Consider the following 27,828-nt stretch of genomic DNA (forward strand, 5'->3'; position numbering starts at 1 on the left):
CTTGGTCGTAATTTTTGGACAGGGCTGAAAAATGTTACAAAAAAAGTACATGTGAACTAGACTACAGCCTCATTTAGAGTTCCCACTTCCTTTCCTATCAAAGCTTGACCGTTTTGCTTCGAGTCTTCCATCACACTGCACAACTCCAGTTCTTGCACTGTCTGTACATATTCGTTGCGTTGCGTGAGAACATGTGAATTGGATAGCGGCATCGTTGAAAGAGATTTGTGACAGATAATGCTTGATTGGGAATGAGGATAGGATAGGATTGGCTGTACTATCATAAGTAGATGCCGATATATTTTATTCATGGAAAACATTGATAATTCACTTAGGGTATTTGATTGAGGAATTGTACCTAAACATGAAGCTGCATTTCCTCTGTGAATCAGAATGCTAATTTTTTGAATCAAGAAAGAGGTAGCTCTTGGGTCGTCTCTTTGGAGATCCTCATGCAGATTTCATGAATGAACTCCATTGCTTTGGGGCCTAAGGTACCAAATGTTTCGATTCCTATTGCCTAAAGAATTGAATTATCTCCCAGAAGTCGAAGGAACGTGACAAGGAGCCAAAGTATCGACGCAGGCGAAATCCCAGACAACCGGTTTTCCTCTCTATCTCTCTCTCTCTCTCTCTGTCTCTCTCTCTCTCTCTCTCTCTCTCTCTCTCTCTCTCTCTCTCTCTCCAAAAACCAAGTCATGGAAAAGATCAGAGATTTTATAAAAATGGTCGAAAATCAAAAAGGAAAAAAATAAAATGTCTTCAGTCGGACAATAGGAGATAATATATCAGCGAAGACTTCAACCACCTGCTGCGATGTTTAACAGTACCGCAAAATCCAGAACAGAATGGTGTAGCCGAGCGGAAAACAGATCTCTAAATGAAATTACACGTTGTCTTCTTATGCAGTCTGGTCTACCTCCATTCTTCTAGGCTAAAGCAGTGAATACGGCGAATTATATACGGAATCGTTGTCAATCAAGAAATCTTCAAGGAAAAATGCCATTAGAAGTATGGACAAAACGAAATCCTGATGTCAGTTACTTTGGAGAAATTGGCTGTTTTGTGCATATCTTGATAAAAAGACCTGGTGAAGATAAACTGGAGGGAAAATATAAAGGAGGCCGATTTTTGGTATACTCGGAACAAACGAAAGGTTGTCGACTTTGGATAGCATCTGAGAAGGGGGTTGAAATGACTCGAGATATAAAATTCTCAGAAAAATCGGAGATCTCTACCGATAAATTTTCTGATTTTCTTCCAGATGATTCATCAAATTCTACAGTAATGAAAATATGCTCAGAAAATCTCACTTTCAACGTTGAGTTGTTATAGTATTGTAAATGCACAGCTGACTTTGTTGACTTACACATATGACACCATTTTGTTCGTGAAACACTGACAAATAAGAAATTCCAATTATGTCATACTCTTTCGGAAGGTATAGTTGCCGATATTTTAACAAAAAGTTTGCCACGACAAAGAAAATGCGTGTGTAGAAATGTTAGGACTTGGACTTTCAATCAAGTAGATGCCGCTATGTCTCGAGGGGGAGTGTTAGATATGAAGAAATTTTATTATCTTCGATGACTACGTCTACTAAAGAAACATCCAATAATATCGGAGTATTGCGGATATGACTGAGCTGTCAAGTTTGACGTAGATAGATACAAATAATTACCTTTGTAAAGTAATCACGTTAATCAAAAGTTCCCTCTTCGTTTACTGATAGTTTCACTGTACAAATTCTCTGGTCAACATATAATACCTCCTTCGTAATCAAAAATGAAGAACTCAACAAAGTACGGAGGAGAACCAGCCAGATATCCAAATGCCTTGCTGCAATGTTGATTACAGAAATTCTTTGTTAATTATTGTGACAGACATTTGGTACTTCACATAGGTCACCAGAAACGAGGAAAAAATTGCCTTCATTTCATTTCATCTGAAAAAAGAATCGTCATCTCAAAAGAAAATGATAATAATAAACGACCTGGACAGTAATGGTGACAACAGAGAGGTTTTGAAAACAGATACTTTCATAATATCACTAAAAATACAATATTTGAATATATCTGGGACTCTATTTTCATTCGCGACTTATTATTCATATTAAATTATTTATTTATGAAGTAAATTATATCATTTGGCAAACGGATAACTTGCTACTCACTATCTCAGATCAACAGTTGAAATGATTATTTCCATCGATAAAAACTACTAAAACAAACAATAAAAAAAACCAATTCGACGCTTAGGAAGATTGGTGTTAGTTCAGTATTTTACCCAGCAATTGGAAAAAGATTACGTAAAGATATCAAAAAGTTCATGGTATATATGAACAGAGAAGATAAGCACGGTGCTACCTGAACTTTAATAATTATAAATTTTAATGTCTAATATGAATCAATACATATCATAAATGAAAGTTCCACCACCAACGGAATAAAAAAGGTCATCCAAACCAATACTGTAGCATTTGCTTATAGCAGAATCAGATAACGTTATCAATTATCTCACCGCTTTTGATAATGTCTACCGCATTTCATCAGTTCGGACTTCCATTGTCTAATATAGAATCAATTGATTTGAAAACCCTGAAAAAACAATTGAAAAATTAATAAGATTAACCGAAAATAACAATTTTATTAAACAAAAAGCTGAAATTACAAAGAAATAACATACAAGCAACAACCAAACAAATAAAAATTGAAATATTAATAAAAGATGAAAAAGAAAAATAAAAAATTATTATTAACAAAAAATGAAAAATAAAAATTAAAAGATTTCAAACCAAGTTATGTCACGACGTTTCGATGGTTAGTATCCACAATTGTCTGCGGGTGATAACTGGACTTATTCCTCCGAGATCTGACTATTTATAGGTCGCTCGAGTGCTTTCACCTATCCCCTCTTCACTCTTTCCGCTTCATTGGTTTTTAGCGGGAGATGACCGTTTGGCGGGAATTGATCGTATTTCGCTTGATTAGAGATTCCCATATGTTACGTATCTCTACGCTAGCTTGACTAAATGCGTTGCTGGACAAAATATACGCGGCTTCTTTAAATTTTCTCCTGAACCAGTTGTCCTCTTTGTGAATGATTTCAACTTGAGCCCACTAGATGTTATGTTGATGACTCTAAACATGCTCTGCTATTCCGGATTTGCTGGTTTCTCCTCGCTGTGTGTCTTTCTTGTGCTCAGCAATGCGAACTTTCAATAGCCTCTTAGTTTCACCGATGCGGATTCTCCGCACTCGCAGGGTACCTGGTAAATGCAATTCTTGGAATCGCAGTCGCGTTTAGTGGCCTGGTTTTTGTAAGGCTGCTACGGATGGTGTTCCCAGATCTGAAGCAAGTCCTGATGTTGTACTTGGACCCAATCCACCTTATCCTTTCCGACAATCCTCTGATGTAGGGAAGTACAAGTACTGGTTGTGGCGGCTTCTCTTTCTTGTGGAGTTCTTGCTGTCTTCTAGCTAAGGCCTGTTTTAACATTACTCTGGAGTAACCATTCCGTTGTAGGTCATTTTTGATGATGCCTAGTTCCTTTTCGAAACCTTCCTTTGTATTACAGAGCCCGAAAACACGGTCTAGTAGAGTCTTGATGATTTCTCTCTTATTCGAGGACTGCGATTCCAAGAATTGCCTTTACCGGGTACCCTGCGAGTGCGGAGAATCATACATCGGTGAAACTAAGAGGCCATTGAACGTTCGCATTGCTGAGTACAAGAAACACACACAGCGAGGAGAAACCAGCAGATCTGAAATAGCAGAACATGTTTGGACTCATTAACACAACATCAAGTGGGCTCAAGCTGAAATCATCCACAAAGAGGAACACTGGTTTAGGAGAACATTCAAAGAAACCGCGTATATTTTGTCCAACAACGCATTTAGTCAAGCTTAGTCAAGCTAGCGTAGAGATACGAAACATATGGGAACCTCTAATCAAGCGAAAGACGACCAATTCCCGCCAAACGGTCATCTCCCGCTAAAAACCAATGAAGCGGAAAGAGTGAAGAGGGGATAGGTGAAAGCACTCGAGCCACCTATAAATAGAAGACGATTGTTGATACTAACAATCGAAACGTCGTGACATAACTTGGTTTGAAATCTTTTAATTTTTATTTTTCATTCTTTGTTAATAATGATTTTTTAATTTTTATTTTTCAGCTTTTATTAATATTTCAATTTTTATTTGTTTGGTTGTTGCTTGTATGTTATTTCTTTGTAATTTCAGTTTAATAAAATTGTTATTTTCGGTTAATCTTATTAATTTTTCAATTGTTTTTTCAAGGTTTTCAAATCCATCGGCTTTATTACCACCTACGGCACACTTGCGATATTGACGAGAGACCGGTGTTGCCCTACGACCCGGGGGATATTGAATCCGTTGTGGGGAACGAGAAGTGCCAAATTAATTGAAAATATTTGTTCTCCACCTTCAGGCTCATATAATCTGATAAGCCGGATGTAGTTCTTCTCGACCACCAGAGTTCTCACTTCCGGGTGAGACTCCGCAGACTCTATCTCTCTGTTAAGATGGATGTTCTGATTATTGGATTCCTTGGTGGAATGATGTCCTATCTACTCTCGAAATCATACAGGCTTGCCGCACAAAGGCAGAAATCTTAGCCGGACAAATGCAGAAGGCTGCCATTCTTGGCCCACTGCGCTTGATCAGGGCAAATGATTCACTTACACCACGGTGTGGGGAGTGGTCGTTGACTGATAATGCTGGCGCGCCCTCCTGAATGTATCGGGGCTCCGGTGGAGCGGAAACTTAGGTTGAAAATAATAATAAAAAGAATAATATGCTGCCGTGTGCACCACCGTTCAACCGCTTTCCGTATTGAAAGGACGAAATCCCTGCTTTGTGATTCGGTGGATATACAAGATCAAGTTAGTGAGACAACACGCATGTCGTATCCAGTGTGTGGCCAACACGCCTTTCACGCCCGCAGTGCTGCGAATAGCTGCCGAATTGTGAAATTTCAGATCATGAGTCAATGTGTGACCAACAGGCCTTCCACACCCGCAGTGCGAATAGCCGCCGAATTATGATAGATCACATCATGAGTCATGAGAATGCTATTTGCGGCTAAAGAATGACTAGTGAGGCGAGCGAGAAGTATCGCGAAAAACATCTCAAGATCCTCCTAAAGGATAATCTACCGACCTCTGATCAGGTTGAATCCTTATGGAAGGATATTTGTGAACACCCTCAGCCGCTCAACGAACTGCGTAACCCGATAACCTCTTATCGTGGGTTCAAGAACTTTGCTGCTCCAGGCCCAAATGGGCTCAACACTTATTGGTGGAAAAAACTACCAAGCACCCACCGTAATCTGGATGGAGAGCAGCTACTCCGGACTGGTTTGTCAAAAGCTGGACCAATTTTATCCTCAAAAAAAGAGATTTGACGATTTATAACAATTACAATATGAGCAGATAGGGTCAAAAAAAGAACTTTCGAAAAATGTGTAATGCGCATGCGATACAGTATAATCATAAACTCTTTTTGGACTGGTTCGATTATCGCAAGGCATTTGATACAGCATCGCATGAGCTCATCTTGCAATTGCCCAGATGCCTTACGGTAACAGACAAAATAGTGATTGATATACCATGAACAACAGATACCACTCTGCCAGACTCGTTTCATCATAACATCTCATCGGGCTATAGTCCAAACAGGGCGTTTTCCTCTGTCCCCTTCTTTTCTTTATCTCACTATTGCCATCATCCGTTATGCTCAGAAATACTCGAGGATATAACTGTGGCCACCCGTTAAACTTCAGGCAAAAGTCACCCACTTGTTTTATATAGATGATCTTAAACTGTATGCTTCTGAAGAGAAGGATTTCCATCAGTCCTTGAGGGTGGTGGAAGAGAATGCTATCGGAATTCGGGACAGGTAAAAGAAGACGATGAGAATGTCAAACACGACTTTGGAAAAACGATGCTTGAAGTTTTTATGTTTTATGTCGAAGGAAGTGTTCAGAGAATGAATAGTTGACTTTCTCACGAGAACTTCTTTCAGATATTGTGGTGTTCCAAATATTACAACTTCATAAAATCATAAATCAGAACTACATTAGAGTGATGAGTCCTGTAGTTGAATTTGAAGATATCTTTTGTATTTAAATGCAGAGATACATTTCCTCTTCTTTTGAGTTATGAATGGCAGAAACGCAGGATACAGTTTCCGAAAATTTCCCTTTTATTTTTGAGAGATTCACTAAGGTAATTATAAACTATGCTTCCGTTTCACAGTATGTTTCCGTTTCACATTATCTGGTGAAACATATTTATTTGTAAAGCCGCAATGTTTTTTATTTGAAATAACAAACACTTTAATAAAATGGCTATGAGATTATGATTACCACATTCCTGGCCCCACTAACAATAACAATAACATTCCCATTTAACACTCTATTGTCACTTTAACCTTCAAGTGATCGTTGAATATTTGAGTTGCGCCCAATGATTAGAACAACTCTTTTTGCTGGATTTAATATGAGTCGATGCTGAATAAGATTGGGTCCAATCTGACAACCCCACCACAGACAGTTTGAAATATGGAAGATTTGTTGAGGATTTGTATTATTTCATAAAAATATATTCATTGTACATCAGAAGTACCTACTGTTTAGAGTATCTCCTGAAAATGCTAACATATTTCTTTGGAAGGTTTTGATGTGTGTAAAAAATTGCAAATCTTCCTTTCAGTATAATTCACTTTTTGATTTTCGAAACTAGTTTTACCATTCTCTATAAAATATCGTCGGCAGTCACTGCCTTAATGTTGATCGTTCCATCTCCGATTGCGGTAAGACATTAGATTATTCAGAAGCTTTCGACACGATTAGCCATCAGCTTTTACTGGTTTTGTTAAAATATCTCAAATTTTCACCCAACGCACTTGAATTCATGAAAAACTATCTTAGTGATAAATCCGATCGTTATTCAACCCGATTATGATTCCAGCTCATCCGAATATAGCGAAAAAGAATTTTGATTTTTCTAGCAATTTTGTTGGCAATGTTCTCCAACATACCATACAACGAGTGTAAGCCCCTCATTTTAGACATATTAGACCAAGCCAAAGTGGACCATATCACTTCCTTTGAAGTTTCAACAGCTTTAGATGTGTGCCTAAATCAGAGCTACCTACAGTTCAACAACAAATTTCATAAACAGGATTCAGGTTTACCAATGGGCTCACCCCTTATTCCATTTTTAGCAGACATATTTATGAACAACTTGGAGACCACTATAGTAAACTCCGACCTGAGTTTCAATAACTCGCATATTCTATTCACAATAGCATTCTGTGAAGTGTGACAGTTTTCCTTCTTCATATATTTCCGCTTTTCAATCTATTGTTGACAAATTAATTTGCAGGTAGTCAGCGCCGTATTAAGGCATGGGCTACCTGGGCCCGGGCCCAGTGCCCCGAGGTCCTGAGGGGCCCCCCAAAAGTTCGTGTGAATGACAAAATATTTCTCAGAAAAACATCATTGAAATTTTTGAAATTATAAATTATTGAAATAAAATTAAATTAAAAATTATTGAAATTCTAACAAAAGTTTTAATTTCTTCCGAAATTTTCTTGGGGGCCCCTGGAAAAAATAAAACAATTTAAAACCAACAATTAATCTGAATACTTTTTCTAATAATATCAGTGATTAGGTAATCGCAATTTTTTTTATGAATTGGCATAAGTATTAAACCAAGCTGCATGATGAAAGTAACATAAACGGATGTTTTTTACAGGATTTAAATGACGAACAGTCACGACACCCCTAGACCTCCCCTCTCTAGGGGGTGGTAATATTAACTGCACCTTTTTGAAAATGAATGTATTTGGGGGGCTATTGCATAACGTTTTAAGAGGATTTCCAGATTAAAATACCCGACCCGATTCTAACGCGGAACGAAAAAACGATTTGGAATCGGGTTGGAATCGAGTCGGCCCCCTTTTGGTATATCCAGTATATCGACTGAAATTTCTTGAAAAAATACTAATTTATATTTTTTAACATATTTCTGTCAAATTTTGAGTCATTATTTTGACAAATATCTGAAAAATGGACTTTTGTGAAATAATCTCAAAATAATGTTGTATGTATTGAAAAAAAATGTTGAATATAATTATTGACCATCCATGATAACTTGATTTAACAATTAAAACATGTTTACGTACTGTTGTACGTCAAAAGAAGCCACCTAAAAGTTTTCGTTCAAAATATTTCTTGCACGTCAATTCAAATCTACCGCCACTTATATTACGAAATAGAAATGAATGTATAAACAGTCGGTAATGATGTCCCTCTGTCGGTAATACTCTGAGTTCGATGTTTACTGGCTGATATTTCATTGACAAAAGCCTGTTGTTGAGCATAAGTTTTCTACAGAGGTCGTGAATTCAATTCTGATTAAAACGTATATAATAATGCAGACATTAATCTATTCATTTCGAGTTTACAGGATAAGACCATAAGACGAACTGACTTTCAGCGAATTGATGAATATAATTACGTGATTTTCATTACGTAAGTAATGAAATATAATATGAGTTCAAGTTAAAAATTAATTTAATTTCTATAAAATAATTGTCATTTAATTTAACAGGTTGAATCAGCGCAGAAAGATGTCAATTTGGACCTATCTGAGGCAGACGTACGACAACGCTCCAAACATGGCAGGGCAGTATAATGGATAACAAGCAAAGCTCAAGGAACACTGCAACTGCGGTCTGTTCGTCCCATGTCTGGCGCACAACCTGAACCTCGTCGTTGGCCAGGCCGCTGGGTGTGTCATCGAGACGACAAGCTACTTCTAGTTGCTGCAAAAGTTGTACAGTTTCTTCGCCAGTTCTACACATCGCTGGAACGTGTTGAAGAAGTCTCTCGGGGAAGGTACAGTGGTGAAACGACTTTCGGACACCAGGTGGTCTGCGCGCGCGGATGCTGTATCTGCACAAGTGTTACCCAGCAATAATCGGCGCACTGAGGACCATGGATGACGAACGAGAAACTCCGGAAATGCGAAACGAAGCTCGAGGCATTTTGGCGAAACTGGAAACGTTGGACTCTGTTCTGCTGACCGAGATGTGGAGCAACATTTTGGTCAGCTGCAAGGAGACGTCGAAATGTTTACAGAGTGAAAGTCTTCCTCTCGACGTAGCCCTCAAGTTGGTGGAATCCCTACTTGCGTTTGTGGAGGATCAACGCGACATGTTCGAGACCTACGAAACTGCGGCAAAGAAACTTCGCGGACTTCGAATACAGGCATAAGACAACCCGTTCGAGACAAAGGAGCTCCCGACTGACTTTCTTCGATGGAGCTGCAGAAGATAACAGTTCCAGGGCCGCGAGAAATTCAGGATTGAGGTCTACCTTCCAATCATCGACTCTTTGATCACTCATCTGCAACATCGTTCGAAGGCTTACGATCAACTACTCAATTTGTTCGGATTCTTTTCCAGATTGAGCGTTTTGCGATTTGAAAAGCTGCAAGATCATTGTCAGACTTTTAGCGAGTTTTATACAAACGACGTCGACGATAAAGAACTGCTGATGGAATGTGAACACTTTAAGCATTATTTGATGCAGGAAAAAATGTTCGGTGATCACACACCTATCTATGACATGTACAAACTTTTAAAAAGTAACAATCTTGCTGCCACGTTTCCTAATGTAGAGATCGCGTTGAGAATTTTCTTGGGCTTAATGATCACCAATGCCAGTGGTGAACGATCATTCTCCAAACTTGAATTGATCAAAAACGAACTGAGGAATAGCATGAGCCAGGAGAAACTCAAATGGTTGTCGCTTATGAGTATAGAGAACGACGTCCTTAGAGATTTAGATTTCAAAGATGTAATCGAGGAGTTCGCCATTCGAAAGACCCGAAAAAACCCGTGTAATAAATAAAATGTTGTGAAAAAATATTTGTAACACGTGTTTTTGTAAAAGACATTTTTTATGGGGAGAGGGGAGGGGCCCCCAACGGTGACTGGCCCAGGGCCCCGGAAAACCTAAAAACGGCACGGCAGGTAGTGGCTCCACTAGTTAATTACCGAAAAATCAATTAGGATAATCATCATTTAAAAAACAAAGTCCACATCGAACCAAACACTTCAGTTATATAAACAGCTAACCCTTGTCTTTAGATTCAGTATCAATTTGCTTTCCTGAAGATGATAACCTTGTTAGCGAAACGCGCTATCAGTTTGGTGTTAGGGTAATTGATCTCTAGAAGAAGTTTCCAAAAATCGGTTTGCAAAACCACTCACTACCTCACCTAACCCCACGAACACACGGCACTGATAAAGAAATATTATGAAACGGACAAAAAATTTGTATTCAGCCAGTCCAGCTAGCCAAGCCTTTATTCCTCAACTACATTTGATAGCACGTCCACTAACTATCTGGGCGACTAGGTCCACAGGCAAGATGTTTATGATTGTACTCTTATTTTTATTGCCGTTCCAATTGGGAATGAACATCTCTTTTAACATAAAAATGAGAAATAGAAACAACATTTTTAACCATTTCTCAATTGTAATAGTCCTCTTATCAGAGAAGAACTAAAAAATAACAAAAAAGTAGCTTAAGAAACAAATGAAAGAGTTCCAAATACATTACAACTGAGCAGTGGCGTACAACAATTTGTTGATATTAACAATATTGAAAACGGTAATTATCGGAAAGAACTCTTTTAAATACGTCCAAATTCAAAAAAATGTGCACCATTGTTTAGATAATTCCAAGATCTTTCAAACGATGTGCGACTCGCCCCCTTTTCCCTATTAAAATTCCAAGGGTTTTTCACCCCTCTGCTCCGGGGTTGAAGTGACGATGCTGTAAATAGGAAAAAACTGTCCCCCTCCCATTAAAAATCGACCTGTCTGAGAGTTTTTTCGGATTTGCAAGATAAGTACCCAAAATCTCCATGTGAAATTTTCAAAGGCCCACCCTGTATACCTTTGTATTAGGAAATTTGTATTACCAGATTTTTACTTGGGAAAAACTCAACAATAATTTGTTTAATTCGTATTTTTCGGGATTGTCCGTGGTGTATAGGTTTTCATGTCCACGTCCTGCAGTAGACATTATCAAAAGCGATGGGACAACGGAAGAAGTGCTCAGATTGTTAAAAATGTCAAAGACCGGATTGGGCGAATTCAGGAGAAACACAACGTGACACCAACATTCAGGCTAACGAAAACTATCAGAGAGTTTCCTAAGGTCAGCTGGGGACCCCAGATAGCCTCTGAAACACCGGGAGTGTAGCGGATCTCTTATAGCTGCGGGTCAGTCTTCATTGGAACCACAAAAAGAATTATTACCCGGCTCTCTAAACACAGGAGAAGTTGTCACCTTGGGTAAACCTACAAATCAGTTGTAGCCGAACATGCACTCAAAGAAGGTACTTCCAGAGTATATAGGGAAGCAATGGAGAATCATAAACACAGAGAAAATGTCAAAGGAAGAGGGAATTAGTATTAAAACAATCTCTCTTCAGTTGCACATACATAAGGTCATTCAATTCAACCAATACAAACGAAGCCATGCCCACTAAACTGAGTACATATTATAATAACATATTATCTGCTTTAAGTACAATCCGTTGCCTTATTGTCTTTGGTACTGTCTACCGCAGTTGTACACGAAACATCACGCATGAAAACCTAAAGACCACATCGAACACACCCGGAAAATAGCTTCAACCCAGCTATCTATGACCGAGAAAATTTACACTCTTTGAATAATGAGACATTTTTTATTTGGTGATCTCTGATAATGAGCACGCCATTAGAGTGATCAACTACTGCATACATACATACATACATACATAATGTAAAAGTATGTATGTCAACATTTCAGTTACCCATAAACATGCTCAAAATAGAATGTCGATTCCTGGAGTTTCATCTCTACCGCTGATAGTCATTTAATATTAAAAATAGAATTTTGCTCGATGACGACCTTCGAGTCTTGGATTAGTTTTAGTGCCTACCTGCATTTTGTCAGTCAGTTTTAGTTTATCCCTCATATACACTTCTACACTTACCTGAACGTGAGGTGGGGTTCCCAATACAGATAAAACAACATTAGCAACATCTTCGGATTTAAGACTGGGAAAGCCATCTAGTAAAGGTTTCACACTATCGTCCTCAGTAAGACCACTTGCTGTAAAAATCTCCGTGTCAACGAGTCCCGGACTAACGCTCTGAAAATTTGACAGTATCCATTGAAATTAATATAAGAAATGTGTCGAATGTTTAATAATAAGATATTTTCGAACCCCACATACTATTGATCGTCTAAAGTAAGCATTCCCAGTTCCCAAATAAAATCTGAACTTAGGTTACAAAAACTGAAACTCTGAAGATATGTCCATCAGGATACGGTGGATAGAAGACCTCATGACCAGAATTCTACAAATTGATAACAACTTCCGAAAAAGGAAAACAACATTATAAAGAGTTTGAAAGAGAAAATTGTGATCTAGCTGAAAGCAGGCAAAGCCTATGAAGTTGATCCTGGACAAATCAGATTGATTGATAAGATGGTTTCAGAACTGAAAACTACACTCAAAAGTATAAAAATCTGATTAGGGGAAAGTAGGGTAAAGTGGCCACCCTAAGCTTTGAACGCCAACCGAATAAATATCAACCTTTTTACAGTTTGTTTGTTTATTATTATCCGTGTACTTATTAAGTTTCGATATTATACTGTTTACAGACCAGGGCCATATGGTATTATCAACTCTAGATGAGCATCAGGAGGTTAGATGTGAAAGTAGCCGAAGGCTAAATCTCGGCTCGTGATGTTCAAGCAAGAAAGAGATTTTCCTATATTATTTTATCGAACTATGTAATAATTTTTAATCTCTGCATAATAAAGACGATATTATTATTATTATTATTATTCTGATAATTTTAGCATAATTTAAGATTCGAAATGGGAAATTGACCACTTTACCTATCTTGGTCGGGTAAAATGGCATACACAAATACATAAACGGGTAAAGTGGCCTACTTCAAATAAAACATCAAAATTATGTTATTTTAATAAAGATTTATTGAAATTTTGCATGGAAAAAATATAACTCAAACAACAGTTTCATAAAATGTTCAACTCAAAAAGTATTGTAATTCTACATATTATTTCGCAACAGTCTTTTCTATTCTAAATATACTCACGTCTACTTATCATAAACATTCTTTATTTACTTATTAACAGCCTTTCATATTAATTGCTTCTTCTTAATTATTCTTCAATAACAAATTGAATCAAATTTTAGTTACTAATCTATAGAATATAAGTAACAACCTCTTCGTTTGTATTTGTTCATTCATGATCGCAATAGAAAATATTCTTAGGAACACAATTCACAATGAAAGTTATCATCGTTGTCATTACAACCCGAGCACGCTTCATGGGCCCATCGCTCATAACTAGAACACTGTATCCAACCATCTTCATGTTTTGATTTAGACCAAACTTCACCACATAAAAGACATTCAGGGTCATCATCTGTGTCATCATCGTCGTCAGTATATTTGTTACTTTTCTTTTTAGCATCGTTCCTGCCATGTATTTTTATTTAAGTTTTGAATTTTTTGGCAGTTTTAGTTGGGGTTGGTTCAAAGTTTTTTTCACTCTCTTTGTAGCTTTCTTTTGTTCTTGCTGTATTTATTCTTCTTGCAACTCATTTTCATATGGGTTGCTGGTTGAAATTACCGTACATCCTCTCTTTCTATTCACATTTCTGGTCTTAGGCAATGCTTTGCGAATCGAAAATATGTTGCGAAGGATATTCTGGGTTATGGGTTTAAGTAAGGATCAAATGTTGGTGGAGTAACTGCAGCTGGCGTTATCTGGGTACTTATATTAACGTCCTGATTCAATGTTTTTCAGTTCTAAAATATGTTGCACCAATTCTTTCTCTTATTTTGGACTGAAAATTGGACGAAGGGACCCCAGTATTTTTATATTTTCAAGGCGTGTTTTTTCCGTGTACACGCCTTTTGAGCGTTGTTGGAGGAGCACCGAAGGTTTTGCTTGCTTTCAAGAAGTACAGTTTGTATAGCTTTATCTATTACCTCTGAACTGCATTCCTGCTACTGTGACGTCCGTGTGTATTAATTTGGCATACCTAAAATAACACAAAACATTATTTGTTTGCTGAAAAAATAAGCACTAAGGAGGTTAAGTGACCCACCAAGTCGCTTTCCTTACCTATTGGTGAGCCATTTTACCTAATTTAGCATGCGGTAAAAAAAATATACAAAAATGACAAATGAGGCTGTATTGAACTATTTTGCAGCGAAATGAATAGCTCAACTAATTCACTAAATCGATAACATCGTGCATTGTTTTCCTATGAACCTGATGACATTACTTTTTAACTATGTTCAAATCACTCACCTTAGATCAGATACCACAAAACACAATTATTTCACCATGAAATCTGAAGACGAGCACTGACCCAGCCGGTGTTTACAGAGGTAATATGGCGTCAACCAATGAATTATTTCCATATATCGTTGACAGATAGCTCTTATCAGTTCATCCGGAAACAGAAGGTGGCCACTTTACCTTCCGGGGCCACTTTATCCATCCTTCCCCTACTCAAGCTTTGGGTGAAAATTTGCAAGTATATCCTACTTTGATAAACTTATATAGGGTCGACAAAAAATACACAAATCATGCAAGTCGGTGCGACCAATTGTCCAAACTACAAGTTCCCTCACGTGTGAAATTGTAGAAACTCTTCGATTACGCAGCCCAGATTGAGAAGCGATTCACAAAAATTCATCGACAAAATCAGAGAGACTTTAGTATCATTCGACTATCTTCGTTATTTCTAAGTATCATATGGAAAACAATTGAATATCTGAAGGATCTTTTAGAAATGAATGAAGTAGTCAAGGAGTGTATATCCATGTAATCTGCGTGGAACAGATTTTTTCTCAGTTCGCTGTTTTCACGAACAGCATGTACGGCAATCGTCATGAGCAGATTTGAAATGATAGCAAGACATGAGTCAGATAACTTTCCACTGTATTTGCCATTTTCGATACGAATAGGAGTGAGATAGAGGATATTGTGTCTCGTATCAGAAATTGCCTGTCAAAGTCATAATTTCGAGGTGCGCCGGGCGAATCTCTAGTATATAATAACTAACTTCTTTGTACTTACTGAAACCTTTATTCGACTTCCTATTGCCACCAGTTCAAACCTCAATGCGTCAGTTAAGGCAGTTATAGCCAACTTGGATGCTGGGGTAGACGTTTTGGTAAGGTAGCGGATGAACGTGATGACCAGCAATACTGTTAATATTAACAATGTGACCGTCTATGGAGCTCGCTTGCATACTCTTAATGGCTTCTCGGCACGCGATGGTCAAGCCAAGCACGTTGGTGTCCAGAACCTTCTTCCAACCAACTGTACTTCCTATAATAGGGAATGAACTTTTCAGGTTAATTGTTTTTTGTTATGGTTACAATATTTTCTGTAATAAGTTCAACTGGTATTCATTGTAGTGGCAGTTAGACTAGTGTACCAGTACCTAACAATTTCATGACATGAATTCTCTCTATCCCAAAGGAGCTAATTACTAATTTAAACGCTTTTAGATACCTGCAAATTAATGTTTTCTCCATAGATTAATAATTGGTTTTAAGTGTACCTAATTATCTTCAGCACTCGCAAAAACAAATGTTGGCACGAAGCTAGATTCCCCTCGGCATATCCAGTAATAATACAAATCTAACTTCAAATTTTTAAAAATTGCAGCACCTTTAAAATGAGAAAGATCCATATGTATTGGTTGATTTGAAAAATATTCTATTTTTTATGCAATTGATTCAATCTTTGTGTAACACATATCATAAAGAAATCGAATATTCATTGTCGTGCTGTGAGTAACAATTTGATGAAAAGAGTTGATAAATGCCTGGATGTTAACGGAAATGTCTTCGAACATATTTTGAAACAGTTTTTCATTTATAAACACGTTTTAATTTATTATTTACTCTTCTGAAATCCTGTCTTCAATAGAAACCGTGAAGGCTAATTATTAGCTCTGATAAACTCTCTGTAACTGTTGGAAATGAAGATTTTGTGGCCCGTAGTTTTATGGTGAACGTGTTTTATTTTTTCACGATGAAATGAAATATCTCATGAACGGTTGATTTTTTCATATGTATAGGAAATGTTTCATGAAAATGAGTCAAAATCATCGCGGAATTTCAAAACCATCCTAAAGGTATTTGACTTTATATATTCAGAATTAGTCATCGATTTCGATGACTAATTCGAATCGATTTTGGAAATGTTTTTCACACAACACGATGAAGTGAAGTATTTTAATGAATCATAAATAGCTTATTCATGTATTCTATCAAACTCTTGAATTTTATGGGGAATCACTCGAGAACAGAATACCTAGTTTATTTGAGTAAACAAATAAATTGAACAAACTCACATCAGAATAATGCCATACAATATGAGAAATTAACAAAGCTAAATCAGTGACAAGTGTATTTCCAATAGCTCTGTGAAAATGGATCGTACTTGGTTGCCATTGCTAAGGCGAGGGGTTGAAAACGGAAATATGAACCTGAACTGAATTCTAGGAAAATAGCATGTTAGTGTATTCATACAGACTATCAAATATAACATCTGAATATTGAATTCTCTTGATGTGTGTCTGAGGAAATATAGCAGCTATTGGGACGATAATCACAAGTGGATTTTTTGGGATTTTAAGTATCGAGCATCTATAGAAAGCTATGTATATAAATTTCATTTTCTCAATTGATTATTTAATTTGTAGACAAAATTCATGAATACGACAAGTTACTGACTAATTAGACATTTTTTTTAGGCAGTAACTTTTCGGGGGAAACTTTTCAGATTGTGGAAGGTTATAGACCCGAAACACAGTAAGAAATATTGACTCCTGTACAAAAGAATTATATTGTTTGTAAATCATGCCCTAAACAAAATAACGCCGGCCGCCACTGGTAGCCATATACCAATTGTGACGAGGCGAAGAGCGCCCTCAGTTCGACCGACATTTCGCGGCTGCTCGCACCGAATCGATGGAATTGACCGATTTCGAAAGGATCCCGAAGAATTTTCTACTTCCTTCGATTGCCAAAAATAAGCGCCATCCACTCGCCCATCGAGACAGTCAAGTGAAAGTTACAGTGCGGTACGCGAAGCGATCTAATAAGTTGATAGACATTTGAATAATAGTTGAAGTTTTAGTTGAAGCATTTGTTGTATTAAAAGTGAAATAAAGTCAAGTTTGATTATTGTTAAAAAAAATATCAGACACATTGTAAAGTATTTTTTTATCATTAAACTTCTGAGTAGATAGGAAATATATATATATATATATATATATATATATATATATATATATATATATATATATATATATATACATTATTATTCAGCTTACACCGAAACAAAATTGTGTACATGTGGCCGTTTCTGTGTTTGTGCCAGTTCTGAAGCGGAAGAATACTTTGACTCAAGAAAAAAATTTTATATGTTTCAACGATAGTTTATAATGATAAAAACTTATTTTCTAGTTTTGACAAACTACTCAACTGCATATCACTGAACTTACCATTTATAATAGTATTTTTCAACGTAATACCAGCATTATTTATCAAAATACTTACAGGTCCTACATTTTGTTCGGTCCACTGGAACGCTTGCAAAATCTCGTTTTCTATCGTTATATCCGTTTTCACGGGATACAGTTTTCCTCGCTTTCCATTACATTTTTTTGCCAGCTCTTCAACTCGCTCTACCCTTCTAGCAAGTCCCACGACCTATGAAATAGGTGCTTCTTTAAAAGAAATATTTTTATTTCCATTTCAGCCATATACATAGCTTACGAACAGTTCAGTAATATATATTTTGTTTTATTTTGAATATTACTGGAGTTTTTTCCCCAACACCAAATCGTTATTTTTAACACCTCGACACGTGTTTCGATCACCAAGTGATCATCTTCAAAGAGGAAGATTAATACTGGAAACTAATGCGAGCTAACCCTATTTATGCTATATAGGTATCCCATACAGGTAAACCATCCAGGCATACCACCCATACAGGTATACCAACCTAAATTGATTTTACAATTTTCAAGGTTACAAGGTTTCAAACACGATAGCAAAGTGGCTCACTAAGGAATTTGAAACCGTGTCTATTGCGGAACCAAGTTTTAGTATAAAAAACTCTTTGGAGTTCATACAACATACAACAAACGTGGTTCTGCAAGAAGGTGAGATTTTGGTTTCTTTTGATGTTAGTTCCTTATTTCCTAGCGTCCCAATTCCACAGACCTTGCAATACCTCAGGGAATTACTAGAGAAAAATAATTTCAATAATAACGAAATCGTTGAATTCGTTTCTCTTACTAATTTGTGTATGAAACAAAATCGGTTCCAGGTATAAGGTTGCTTTTATGAACAGGAAGGAACGGCCATGGGAAACCCCTTGTCCCCCTACCTGGCAGACCTGTTCATGAGCAGATTCGAAATGGAAACCAAAGAAAGGTCGAAGTATTTTCCTAGGACTTGGCTAAGGTATGTGGATAATATTTTCGCGATATTCGATACCAAAAAATCGAATATTGATGACTTTGTTTCCATTTTAAATAATAGATGTCCATCAATAAAATTCACGTATGAGTTAGAAAATAAGGAACAACTACCATTTCTTGAAGTTTTGGTAATGAGGAGCCAATATGGTTAGAATACGATATATTTAGAAAAGAAACAAGCACATACAGGTATATTCCTGACAGTTCACATCACTGTGGACAGCACAAACGTGCTGGGTTGAATTGTTTAGTGCATCGTCTTTTGACTTTCCCTCTAACACATGATAGGTTCACAAAAGAAAGACGTACAATACAGGAAATAGCAGCCACTAACGGTTTCTCGAGGGGTATTGTAGATGACATAATAAGGAAAAAGAAGTTTAGGTTAAGAATGAACGAAATCTCGACTTCCAGAAAGGACAAAAACTAAGATGAATACATCTCAGTTCCATACCACCAATATACGAGGAACTTTGGAAAGATTTTCAAGAAACTAGGTATGAAGATGGTTTTTAAAACAAGTCATACACTACAGAGCCTTTTGGGAAGTCCAAAAGACAAAGTCGAGAATTCGGAAAAATCTGGAATTTACGAAATTGAATGCGATGCAAAATATTATGGACAAACAAAAAGATATATTAAAGTAAGATATAAGGAACAAATAGTACACTTAAAATATGGAAGACCTGAAAAATCAGCATTCGCCCGTCATATTTTGCAACAAAACCATTCCATAGACTTCAGTTCATTAAGATCAGTTAGACAGGTTAACAACAACAGGCAACTAGATGCCTATGAGAGTGTAGAAATAAGTAAACACAATAATATTATGAATAACGATGACGGACCTATACCAAAGAGTATACTATATAGCTTGTTAAAATAAAATAATGTTGTTGGGTTTACTGATTACTACATAAGGACACATTGCAAAAATAAATTTGGATAGGCAATATTGTGAAATTAATTTTTATATAGCTGAAAATTGTTTTATATAAACATATATTGTAAAATAATAGATAAGGCAAAATTGTAAAATTAATTTAGGTTGGTATACCTGTATGGGTGGTACGCCTGGATGGTTTACCTGTATGGGATACCTATATAGCATAAATAGGGTTAGCTCGCATTAGTTTCTAGTTTTAATCTTCCTCTTTGAAGATGATCACTTGGTGATCGAAACACGTGTCAAGGTGTTAAAAAACGATTTGGTGTTGGGGAAAAAACTCCAATAATATTCATTAATACACCAAATGTTCCAAACAGTGCATCATAAGTTGTTTTATTTCATCATTATTCATCATTATCATTTATAGGCTTTTATTTAACTTGCGAGTATGGGATAGTATATGGTCAAACCTTGTAACTGAATTTTAAACCAGTTCCCCAAGCTAGTTGCATTGAAATTGGGTACACATATTATTATGTAAGTTCGTTGACCATACAAAAACATATCGATTACGGGAAAAGTACTCAACACCCCTTCATTCTCGTAAAAAGTTTCAAAAACTTACGAAAAAAAATTGTAAAAATCAGGAAAAATTGTGAACAACATCGGGAAGACGAATAATGTATCTGTTTGACCTATATGTTTAACCTGTATTTATCTGTTAGGGTTGGGAACGTGCCGATTAGCTGGATGGCAAGGGGTAGCAAATATACGCATGCCACCTCTGGCCACCTGACGCACCTATTGAGACAGGTAATTTGACAAAATATAACGCTAAAAAGTAAAAAATGATTATAAGTAAAAAAAATATTGAAAAACAAGTTTTTATTCATTAACTAAACTAAAAAGTAAAAAATGAATTGCATTGTATGAAAAACGAACAACATTAAGGAAAATGAATTTTTTCTCAAAAGCTTGAGTCGTAAAGCGCCATTACACCGGAAATAAAAACTTTTTATTTCACTATTTTGTAAACGTAAGCTTGTTGGTGTTGATTATCAACACAGTTATTCAACAATCACATAATAACAACAAAACACCAGCAATAGGAATGTAGAAGAGAAAAAATTCATTGAGACCTCTCAATGATTACCATTCATTAAGTGTTCACACACTCCAGCCTCAAAATGAGACATAATATACAATATTGAATTAAACAATACGAGTCGGAAATACATAGATAGGTTGCAGAGGGCAGCACTGAGCAAACACATGACGGAACCCCACAGAGTGTGATACATTCAGTTGATCACACTCAACTTCTAACACTGACTGTAACTATGTTAATGGAACCTACCCCCTAAAGTAGGTACTATTCGAATCACCGGCTCACTTAGAATACGTTAAGAACTGTTTAGACTGTGGGGTCTCAAAATGACCCCATAATTCTGGATCACCCCACAAGGATATTTATAATCGATAGGATGACCTCTTAATGATTGGGTGCCCTACGCACACACACACCAACACACACAGTCTCCTAACGAACGCGTAAGCAGTAAGTGAAATCTTACCTCTTTCATTTACTATATTGTGTAAGAATCCTATGAATGATATCTGATTCAATTCCATAACGAATGTTCGGAATACAAACTGAATAGAGAAAAATGTTTTTGTATAATTCAGTGTTGATCTAAAAGTATTTGTTTCGAAAGTATTTTTCTTTCGTGTCATTCAATGTTCGTATGAAAGTAGCGGTTTCGAAAGGACTTTTTCTTTCAGTTTGTGTCTGAAAGTTACTTATTTGCATGATCTACACATTTTTGTAAAGGGTTTATTCTGATATCAATTGCTTTCTTCCTTTCTTAGGAAAATTCCCACATTTTTTGTATAAAGATGGAAAAATTAAAAGCCAAAACCTTTCTTTTCCAAAAATTAATCTCTCCTAAAAATATATCTTTTTCAATTTATATAACTTATTCAAGTGACACTTCATTGTGAAACTTTCATTATAATGGCTTCATTAGGTATATACGAACACGCCCAATGATGCTGTTGTATAGTGAAACACGTGTTGTGGTTATGTAAAGTATTGAAGTAACATTTCATTGTTAAATCAACATTAATAATTTACAAAATTGCAACACATGTTTCCCTAAACAATATATCAATCACTATGAATATCGTATTCATACACGCCTGACACGTGTTTCAGTATATAACAGCTGTCTGACTCCACAGTTAGTATGAACACGCCTGAGGAATCTGTTGTGTAGTGCAACACGTGTTGCGGCTTTGTAAACTATTCAGTAAAACTCTCACATTGCCAATTTCATCACATATTATCATTATTATAGTTTTAACTGTCGAGAATAGTATGTCACATTTTTCACGATATCTGTGTTTGTAGTTTCCACGTACCTATCTTGAAATGTATTTATATTTGTATCCTATTATTGTTTCCTATTATTTAACATCCTCAGTTTACCGTTTATATAGACCAAATAGTCGGCAAACCAAAGGTTTTATCAAACACACATCCTGAACTACTCAAAAAAGTCATCATTTATGTACTGATTTTGAAAAACATTTTTTAAAGATAAGATCTTGATAATTTCAATTCAAGAAGACAATATTTGTTTTTTCCCTAACCATGTTCATGGTTAAGTCGGTAAAATATCTCAAAAGTTATGTATTACAATCACGAATTTAGATTTATGGAATATCATATTTAAGAATTATAACTTTCTATGTTTTCATACCGCTCGTATTTGTAACTAACGTAACTACAGTTTCGTTCTACAAGGACAGTTTATTGTAGTCGTTTGAAAATGTCCTTGTAGAACCAAACTGCAGTAACGTACAAGTGGTATAAAAACATAGGACGTTTTAATCTTCATTTTTACACGCTTTATATTAGCTTCTCCTGTATGTATGTATGTTTGTTTGTTTGCAACTTTCAAGCTCGGGATCTGTATTGACAGAATTATCGGCATTATTGCTTGATCTATTCGCGGGCAGATGGCGCTGTACGTGACCTCCTTGATAGGTTGTTCAAAAGAAAATCAAAATTAAAAAATATAGTTTGAAAAAAACTAAAAAACATCGAAATTAAAAGTTGAAAATAAATATAGTTTAAAGAAAGTAAAAAACACGCTTTCAAAGAACATCGAACTAAAAAGTTGAAATTATTTTTTTAAACAAGCTTAATAATAATAGATTTATTGTCCAACAGTTACCCATTTACAGGACAATATAAAATTTTATTCACAATGCTTAACCATAAACGAAAAATAAAATGAACAAAAAAGAAAAACTAATTCTAGTTACCTACTTCAAGTACATGTTAGCAATTCTAATAATGTTGTGAATATCACCATGGGCACAAATGCTATTGAAATTTGTGCACATAACATACACACATCGGAAAATTCTAGGGATATTTTTATAATATACTAAATATCATAAAAATGAATGCGTGAGGTCGTTTAATTTCGATTAAATTGGTACACTCAACCACCCTGTAGATTTCTATGGGTTGAACAAAGCCTGCAAAAACGGTAACTAATATTTTATCAAGTTTTTTACAAACTGTAGGTTTTCGGCTAAATTGAATAATCTGAAAGTGTCGAGTTTGTAGTACATTCTATGCAGTTCTTGCTCAGCAATTAAACTGGAAATATTGTGCTTTAACATGGAACGCCATTACTTACCATTGGCTGAGATGAATAGAGCTGTAGGGCTTCTTCAAGGTGGCATGCGACAAAATGATGTAGCTCTTCGTTTCGGGGTCTCCCAAAGTGTTATCAGTCGATTGTGGCGGCGTTTCCGTGAAACTGGCAGTCCAGCCGAACAACATCCAGGGCGAGGACGCGCTACAACTGCAGTTCAAGACCGATTTTTGGTCTTAACCGCAAGAAGACAACCGACAATCACAGCACCTGAGTTGGTTAACGTGTTGCAGCAGACGCACCAGGTAACCATTGGTCGTGATACTGTCAGAAATCGACTGCATGAAGCAGATCTCTACAACAGAAGGCCACTTAGATGTCCACCTTTGTCGAGAGGCAATCGCGGTAGAAGATTAGAGTGGTGTCAAGAACATCAAAACTGGGATGCAAATGATTGGGCCACAGTTTTGTTTACAGACGAACCCAGATTTGGATTTCATCCAGATTCTCGTCGAGTAAGACTGTGGAGACGACCTGGAAATAATGAACGTTTGAGACACGTCCAGGAAGTCCACACATACAGAGGTGGTACAGTAATGCTATGGGCCGCAATCATGATCGGCGGCAGAACCGATCTTGTTTTTCCAAATCGCTCCCTCACAGCTCGACAGAACCTCGACACCATTCTTCTACCTATCGTCCGTCCGTTTGCTGGTGCTGTTGGTGAAAACTTCCACCTAATGCACGATAATGCTCGTCCACATGTCGCGCGTCTAGTGACTGACTGGCTCACCAACGAAGGAGTTGATGTATTGCCATGGCCAGCACAATTACCGGACCTGAATCCCATCGAGCATGTGTGGGACATGCTTCAACGAAGAATTATTCCGCATATGGGGAACATTCACACAACGTTTCAATTGAGAGAGCTTTTAATCGCTGAATGGGCAAATGTACCTCAACAAGACATTGACAATCTCATTTTGTCGATGCACGATAGATGTAGGGCCGTAATAAACCAGCTTGGAGGCCATACTTTGTACTGATTCCAATTTTTTTTGTATTATGATTTTTTTTCGGGGTGCCAAAGAAGAGCCATATTTTTTTTTTAGTTTTGCTTATATGCGCACTCAGTATTTTTGACCATTTAATAAATTTTGTTGTAAGTTACATTCGTTTAATAATCACCCGTTAACTTTTTTTTCCCTAAAGCGATCTAAAAAAAAATTATTGCCATTTTTAAAAATATCCCTAGACTTTTCCGATGTGTGTATATTGGGGAATTGAGCATAATGTTAGTTCTTGCTCTGAGAGGTCTAAAAATGGATTAAGATCGTGAAGCTGGCCGTGGTACATTGAAGTTAAATTGTTCAAGAATTTTAGGACAGTCAACTCTCTCATTCACTAACTTGAATAAAAATATGAAAGACGCACATTTTCTGCGATGTTCTAAACTAAAAAGTTCCAAACGTTCATATTTAACATCATCACTGATACCTCTCTCAGGGAAAGAACCATCTATTCTGAAAATAAGAAATTTACAAAACTTTCTTTGAACTCTTTCAATGGCTATGTTATGAATCTCATAGAATAAAACAATAACGATCGAAAAATACTAGTATTATTGTGAAAAAAACGAGGGCGCTTTGTGCCATATTTTCTGTATATCTAGCGCCCACGCTTTTTTCACAATAATACTAGTATTTTTCGATCGTTATTGTTTTAAGCTTATTTATTTTTTTTTAACTTTTTAGTTCGATGTTCTTTAAAAGCGTGTTCTTTAGTTTTTTAAACTATATTTATTAATGATGATCTCCTATCTCCTACCACGTAGTAACAACGGCTACATCCATCAATTTATTGAATATGACATTTTGAAATGAAACTGGAGATTTGTCTATCGTTATTATCCTTCCAATATAAAAATCACCACAGAATATATAAAAATATTTTCAAATCACCTAAAAATTATGTTGAATGAACTTTCTTTTCTCAGAATGATTTTCACCACTTAAACACCTTGAAAATAAAATGATTTCTAAATTGATCAAGAGATATTAGAGGGTCATTATAGACAATTAAAACTTCATGATTATAATAATTGAAATAACGTTTGAATTTAATAATTTATTTTTAAATTTGAAACTGTTCGCTAGATTTTTGGAAATATGCAATTCTTGAGCTAGAAAACAAGTCATCCGATATTAGATAAAAAAAGTCAATTGAAACACTTTAAAACAATAATACGATATTACAAATATTTATTCAGCTTTCATCTATTTAGCAGAAATGATTTTTGTAGAATTATATGAAAACTTAATCTAAATAGGGATATTTTTGTTCACCTAACAATAATGATATGAAGGACTTCACCAACCATCACTATTGAAAACAATGCATTGGCTCTAAAAGTAAAAATACATTTCAAATACTGTTAATATTGGAAGTGCATCGTTATTGAATGAACACGTTATATATTTCTAGTTGGCATGTTTTCGTGATGACAAGGCATCAAAAAATCATTCTGGGTTGAAGATGAACACCTTGAAGACAAGCTGATTTCAATGAGTCTCGTCAGGAAATGAACAATGTGAAACAAAATAAGTAATTCACCTTCAATCCTGCATGAAGAAGTTTTTCAACAATTGCTTTACCAATTCCTGCACTTGCACCTGTAACCACGGCGACTCTGTTAACCCACCGATCCATCTCGAATACAACTGATATTGATAATGGTGAAACGGAGAGATGATTTGAAATAAATAGTCTATCGCTACGGTTTTCAAGTACAGGGTCGACTTTGGAAAAATCTTATAAAACACTATTCTACATCGATGTTGGCTGGAGGTCGTGAGTTTTAATTTCTAGTGGAATAAAATTCTTTATCGAACTCATTTTCATGTTATATTACTTTATATTACATGCATCAAAAAGATACAACCGAATATTCTTTACATCGTGAAATTCATGGTAATTTTTTTCAACTAAGTGAATTTAAAAAGGTTTTTATAGCTAATTACACGAGTTGGATAAATATGAAGATATAAATGTATTCTTAACTTCTGTAAAGAATACTTCGAGTACAAATACTTCTAACATCTTCATTATTTCTGGCATTATTGGTTTTTCACTTCCCTGGAATCAAAAAACTCATGACAGACTTATCTAACCTGCTAGTAACATATATTATTATAAAATTTGCCTAAATACTTAGAACTAAAAAATACATGAATTTCAAATCAAAATGTACTTGCTTTGGATGATGTTTCAAACGTTTAAAACTGGTACACAATAATATTATTGTCAATGTAGTTTGAAGACATCAGAACTCTAAACTCCAGTTGCCCATTTTTTTATCCAAATAGTAGCTAGCTGAATTATGACACATAAATAACGCCTGGTAAACCAATGGGATAATAGAGAAAGACTAATAGGATTGATTAACAGCTTGCCGATATTCGATATTACAATCATTTACAAGGGAACGAGACAAATCAATGTTTTGTATCGTCGAGATCTGCTCTCCATCCTCGGAAAATACAGACTCCCTTCGTCATGGGTCAGAGTACATTGGATCATTGAACGTAACAGATTTACTCAAACTCAAACAGAAAAATCCATATTGAAACTGTATACAGTATCTTCTATGACAACAGAAATACTATTGAAATATATGAAAAATGAGAATCAGAACTTCTTGTTTTTATACCACTTGTATTTGTAACTTACGTTAACTGCGGTTTCGTCCTACAAGGACATTTTCAAACGAATACAATGAACTGAAATAATCCCCATGCCCCCTCCCGGGTTGAGTGCCCTGAGTTGAAATCTTCTCCACACGGTTACTATGTGCAGAACATCTCATCTCGTCCATCCACCCCCGCTTCTCCGGAGCTGTCCTCACTTTACTGCTGAGAATTTCAGCAAGATTGACATCTGACCTCTTTTAGTCGGAAGTCAGCCTTTAGGTGCTTTTGCTTTCTAATCTAATGTTTAACAATGTATACCCTGATATATACCTGTACAAATAATTGAGTTTCCAATCCTGGCCTGCATAGTACAAAATTTCCGTATCGTTCAGATTCAGGAACTTGTGGTTGCATTCCACAGAATGGTTTGAAAACGTGGAGTCATTTCTACCTCCTTCGGACCACCTGGCACTAGGCAGATTGAGACTTCAGTGTAGTCATAGTTCCTTGAAAGTATGCAGTGTGGTCATTTAAGTGTACGATTTTTTTTAATTGCACAACCAAAATACAAATATCACCGAAAGTTGATGCATGTTCGATGATCATTTTAGGTGCACTTAGAACGGTTGCAAGTCACAGCATACAAAGTACGCCAAAAACTATAAAAATTGTTGAATAGTAAAGTACCCTTATTTCAGAAACTTCAGCAAAATGTTATTCAGAAAAGTTGTTTACAGTTGAAAGTTATGACTAAATACCATAACATGGCCTCCTAAGGCCATGGTTATTTTTTTCCCAGATTGTAACTTTTTTATAATCACCCTAAACACTTTCATAAGTTATTCATGAGAAAATCAGTTGAGCATAAAGTTGTTCAAATTCATGCACATTTGTGCAATTAACTTGGATTTTAATTTTTTTAGGAAAT

At 36.0% G+C, this 27,828-nt stretch overlaps 1 pseudogene; it reads right to left on the reverse strand.

Moving 5' to 3' along the window:
• Positions 1-1,921: 1,921 nt before the first annotated feature.
• Positions 1,922-25,976, reverse strand: LOC111504371 (farnesol dehydrogenase-like; annotated as a pseudogene).
• Positions 25,977-27,828: the final 1,852 nt, after the last annotated feature.

The sequence above is a fragment of the Leptinotarsa decemlineata genome, unplaced genomic scaffold (assembly GCF_025532065.1).
Source record: "Leptinotarsa decemlineata unplaced genomic scaffold, Ldec_3_MD MMD2_tig00000133_RagTag_RagTag, whole genome shotgun sequence".
Classification (NCBI taxonomy): domain Eukaryota; kingdom Metazoa; phylum Arthropoda; class Insecta; order Coleoptera; family Chrysomelidae; genus Leptinotarsa; species Leptinotarsa decemlineata.